Source organism: Oncorhynchus mykiss, chromosome 12 (assembly GCF_057628025.1).
Source record: "Oncorhynchus mykiss isolate SJ-2025 chromosome 12, ASM5762802v1, whole genome shotgun sequence".
Taxonomy (NCBI): Eukaryota; Metazoa; Chordata; class Actinopteri; order Salmoniformes; family Salmonidae; genus Oncorhynchus; species Oncorhynchus mykiss.
In genome coordinates, this window is record NC_143033.1 from 17,386,793 (window position 1) to 17,392,792 (window position 6,000).

The following is a 6,000-nucleotide window of genomic DNA, read 5'->3' on the forward strand; positions in this document are numbered from 1 at the left end:
GGATACACGTGACTCCTGGGAAGTGCGGCGTCTACCTGAAGGTTTATCGCACAATCCCCCTGACGATGGGGTGGTAATTGATACATCTTTTTCTTAGAGAAGGCGAGAGACAAATCGGAATATTCGGGGGGAATGCGCATGGTGGAGACCTGGTCTGGAATTTCCACTGTAGTAGCACCAATGGAAACCCCCAAACACCTCCCCGAGCACTCTCGCGACCACCCCATGAGAGCCCTCCGTTGCCATGAAACAGTGGGGTCATGACAGGCTAACCAGGGAAGGCCTAGCACCACGGGAAACGCAGAAGAGTCAATGAGGAAGAGACTGATTCTCTCCCTGGGTCACCATGACAAAAGGAATGGTGGCCTCCCTGTTAAAGCCGGACCCTAATGTTCGAGTGTCCAACGCGTGAACTGGAAAGGGCCTAACCACTGGAACAATGGGAGGCCCCCCCTCCGGCCTCCTTGAGCGCAGCACCTCCCATCCCTAAACTATGGGCGAAGCTGCAGCGATAGTGGTTGATCAGGGCCCTGTTGTTCCATCCCACTCAGGCTGCCTGGGTCCGGAACTCCTGGGCACTCCTCGTCCCCTGCATCAAGTGGAAGAGACGTTCACCCGCCGCTCTACCCTCGGGCGGGTGGTCGAAGACTGCCCGGAAGCGGCAGGTGAACTCCTTGAAGTGGTCCAGCACCGCATTTCCTTCTACCCACACGGCGTTAGCCCACTCCAGGGCTTTCCCCGAGAGGCACAAGACGAGGGCGGACACCCTCTCACGTCTCGAAGGAGCCGGGTGGAGCATCGCCGCGTGCTCCCGGACACGCTCCTCTACAACAGGTGTGGAATTCTGTAACGGGGTGAGTGACTGGTTGCCAGGCGCAGGAGAGCAGAGATGGGTGATAACAGGAGAACTTTAATATACACCCTGGCTCAAAGGCACAAGCGAGGCAGCACAAAGCACAACCACGGTAACATGAACCGGATTAAACAAAACAAACAAACCTAGGATTGAAACCTAGCGCAAGCTAGCCTGTAGCGTAACACCCTGCAGAAAGAACAATTCCACACACAGACATGGGGGAAACAGAGGGTAATATACATTTAGTCTGATGAGGGAATGTGAACCTGGTGCGTGGGAAAACAAGACAAAACAAATTAAAGGTGGAGCGGCGATGGCTAGAAGACCGGTGACGTCGACCGCCGAACGAACAAGGAGAGGGACCCACTTCGGCGGAAGCCGTGACAAAATGATATAAAGTAAAAATATAAAGTAATAATATAAAGTAATACTATAAAGTAAACATGAGAACGCAAGCTACAGTGGCAAGAAAAAATGTGAACACTTCGGAATTACCTGGATTTCTGCAAAAATCAATCATAAGATTTGATATGATCTTCGTCTTAGTCACAACAATAGACAATCACAGTGTGCTTAATAAACTGATAACACACAAATTATTGTATTTTTCTTGTCTATATTGAATACATCCTTTAAACATTCACAGTGTAGGTTGGAAAAAGTATGTGAACCTAGGCTAATGACTTTTCCAAAAGCTAATTTGAGTCAAGAGTCAGCTAACCTGGAGTCCAATAAATGAGACGAGATTGGAGATGTTGGTTAAAGCTGCCCTGCCCTATAAAAAACACTTACAAAATTTGAGTTTTGCTATTCACAAGAAGCATTGCCTGATGTAAACCATGCCTCGAACAAAAGAGATCTCAGAAGACCTAAGATTAAGATTTGTTGACTTGCATAAAGCTGGAAAGGGTTACAATAGTATCTCTAAAAGCCTTGATGTTCATCAGTCCACGGTAAGATACATTGTCTATAAATGGAGAAAGTTCAGCACTGTTGCTACTCTCCCTAGGACTGGCCCTCCTGCAAAGATGACTGCAAGAGCACAGTGCAGAATGCTCAATGAGGTAAAGAAGAATCCTAGAGTGTCAGCTAAAGACTTATAGAAATCTCTGGAACATGCTAACATCTCTGTTGATGAGTCTACGATACGTAAAACACGAAACAAGAATGGTGTTCATGGGAGGGCACCACGTAAGAAGCCACTGCTGTCCAAAAAAAACATTGCTGCATGTCTGAAGTTTTCCAAGTGCACCTGGATGTTCCACAGCGCTTCTGGCAAAATATTCATTGGACAGATTAAACTAAAATTGAGTTGTTTGGAAGTAACACACAACACTATGTGTGGAGAAAAAAAGGCACAGCATGCCAACATCAAAACCTCATCCCAATTGTAAAGTATGTTGGAGGGAGCATCATGGTTTGGGGCTGCTTTGCTGCCTCAGGGCCTGGACAACTGGCTATCATCGGCGGAAAAATGAATTCCCAAGATTATCAAGACATTTTGCAGGAGAATGTAAGGCTATCTCTCTACCAATTGAAGCTCAACAGAAGTTGGGTGATGCAACAGGACAATGACCCAAAACACAGAAGTAAATCAAGAACAGAATGGCTTCAACAGAAGAAAATACGCCTTCTGGAGTGGTCCAGTCAGAGTCCTGACCTCAACCCGATTTAAAATGCTGTGGCATGACATCGAGAACAGTTCACACTAGACATCCTAAGATTATTGCTGAACTGAAACAGTTTTGTAAAGATGAATGGTCCAAAATTCCTCCTAACCGTTGTGCGGGTCTGATCCGCAACTACAGAAAACGCTTGGTTGAGTTTATCGCTGCCAAAGGAGGGTTAACCAGCTATTAAATGCAATGGTTCAAATACACTTTCCACACTTCACTGTGAATGTTTACACAGTGTGTTCAATAAAGACGTAAAAACGTATAATTGTTTGTGTGTTATTAGTTTAAGCAGACTGTGTTTGTTGTTGTGACTTGATGAAGATCAGATAAAATGTTATGCAGAAATCCAGGTAATTCCAAAGGGTTCACATACTTTTTCTTGCCACTGTATATACAGGCTCAGTGTCAGTACCAAAATTACAATGTGCAGGGGTAGTTGAGTAACTGTTGCTTCGATGGTGATGAATTCATCTCCAACAATAATTTAAAAAATGAATATTTTTAACAGGTGCCCTTATACTTATAGATGTTGTACTTTCACTCATTATGGAAAATAAGTTAGTTTATCTACTCTGTATGCTGAATGTTCATTCTCCATATTTACTTCAGCTTGAAACGGGTTGACAACTTCACATTCTTAAATTCTTTGCACTAATTGGTATTTTTTTTGTAATCAGATCAAATCTGCAATAGATCTGATGTGAAACGATCTAATGTTATTGGTCAAAGTACCAATTAGTGGAAAAAATATCTGAATTTGTCTGCCTGCGTAAACGCAGCCATAATGGGGTTAGATTGTGCTTGGAATATTCTCAGAAGCTATTCGTTTTTATCCAACTCTTCATGATGCGTACTGATATAATAGAATGTTAATACGGTTTCCCTGTTTGAATCAGTTTGGTTTCCCTGTTTGAATCAGTTTGGTTTCCCTGTTTGAATCAGTTTGGTTTCCCTGTTTGAATAACACAAAACCGCACCACTACTCTCAGGAAGACGTGTCTGTCACTCTGTCATGATGTACTTTATAGTGGGAGTAATTCAGATTTAATTAAATGCAAGACAGAATGTGACAAAAAGCTATATGAGATATGAGAGCATCTACCAAACTTTGAATCTATCCATTTGATTCATTGGAAATATTAATTTCACTCTACTGTTATGTATAGTGAGAGTTAGCGTTGCCGTAGTGATACTAGCTATTTCAGCGGTACTGTGTTTATATCAGAGTATCTTTGACAATTGAGCTTGTGTTATATGCTTGTATTTTCCTCTCAGTTGTGGAAGGACTGTATTTGTTTTGGTTGTATTCTGTACCTGTCTTCTGCAGGCTTTATACTGGGTCTATATCAATAGCCTAAACTGTATATTTCTGGTTAAGTTGTTTTAGCTGTTTTAGTTGTTTTAGCTGTGTGTCCCCCCTTACAGTTGAAGTCGGAATTTTACATACACCTTAGCCAAATACATTTTAACTCAGTTTTTCACAATTCCTGACATTTAATCGTAGTAAAGATTCCCTGAATGTGAAATGTCAGAATAATAGTAGAGAGAATTATTTATTTCAGCTTTTATTTCTCTCATCAAAGTGCCAGTGGGTCAGAAGTTTACATACACTCAATTAGTATTTGGTAGCATTGCCTTTAAATTGTTTAACTTGGGTCAAACATTTGGGTAGCCTTCCACAAGCTTCCCACAATAAGTTGGGTGAATTGTGGCTCATTCCTCCTGACAGAGCTGGTGTAACTTGAGTCAGGTTTGCAGGCCTCCTTGCTCGCACATGCTTCTTCAGTTCTTCCCACAAATGTTCTATAGGATTGTGGTCATGGCTTTGTGATGGCCACTCCAATACCTTGACTTTGTTGTCTTTTAGCCATTTTGCCACAACTTTGGAAGTATGCTTGGGGTCATTGTCCATTTGGAAGACCCATTTTCGACTGATGTCTTGAGATGTTGCTACAATATATCCGCATAATTTTCCATCCTCATGAATCCATCTATTTTGTGAAGTGCACCAGTCCCTCCTGCAGCAAAGCACCCCCACAACATGATGCTGCCACCCCCGTGCTTCACAATTGGGATGGTGTTCTTCAACTTGGAAATTGCTCCCAAGGATGAACCAGACTTGTGGAGGTCTACAAATACAAATTGAAATGCATCCACAGGTACACCTCCAATTGACTAAAATTATGTCAATTAGACTATCAGAACCTTCTAAAGCAATGACATCAGTTTCTGGAATTTTCCAAGATGTTTAAATGCACAGTCAACTTAGTGTATGTAAACTTCTGACCCACTGGATTTGTGATACAGTGAATTATAAGTGAAATAATCTGTCTGTAAACAATTGTTGGAAAAATGACTTGTGTCATGCACAAAGTAGATGTCCTAACCGACTTGCCAAAACTATAGTTTGTTCACAAGAAATTTGTGGAGTCTTCTGACTTCAACTATATGTAGGTATGTGTATCATCATCATTATTATAGCTAAGATAAATTATTTTATAGATATACTTCATGTGTGTGTTAGTTGACTTTGTGCTATTCATTAGAGAGGGCTTTTTCAATAATAAACTGTTGGATATGAAAGTTTGGTGTTTATGTTTATTGCCTGGAAAATAAGCAGATTTTCCTCCCAATTCCTGTGAGGGTCGAGCTACATTTATTCATTTGCTTTTTCAGTTGAATCACAGAAGATCCATTATGTTTTTCTTCTATGAACAACATGCCAACGTAACATGATGCTATTATAGTAGCATTATTTCATTAGCATAATTGAATAAAGCATAATTGAATAAACCAGAAATCCAGATACAGTGCATTCGGAAAGTATTCAGACCCTGAATGAAGCATGGTGGTGGGAGCATCATGCTGTGGGGATATTTTTCAGTGCCAGGGACTGGGAGACTAGTCAGGATCGAGGGAAAGATGAACAGAGCAAAGTACAGAGAGATCCTTGATCCTTGATGAAAACCTGCCCACCTTCCAACAGGACAACGACCCTAAGCACACAGCCAAGACAACGCAGTAGTGGCTTCGGGAAAAGTCTCTGAATATCCTTGAGTGGTCCAGCCAGAGCCCGGACTTGAACCCAATCGAACATCTCTGGAGAGACCTGAAAATAGCTGTGCACTCCCCATACGACATGACATAGCTTGAGAGGATCTGCAGAGAAGAATGGGAGAAACTCCCCAAATACAGGTGCCAAGCTTGTAGCATCATACCCAAGATTCAAGGCTGTAATCCCTGCCGAAGGCGCTTCAACAATGTACTGAGTAAAGGGTCTGAATACTTATGTAAATGTGATATTTCAGTTTTTTATTTTTAATACTTTTGCAAAAGTGTCTAAAAAACTGTTTTTGCTTTGTCATTATGGGGTAGTGTGTACTTTGATGAGGGGGGATTTTAAAAAAATAAGGCTGTAATGTAACAACATTTGGATAAAATGAAAGGTTCTGAATACTTTCTGAATGC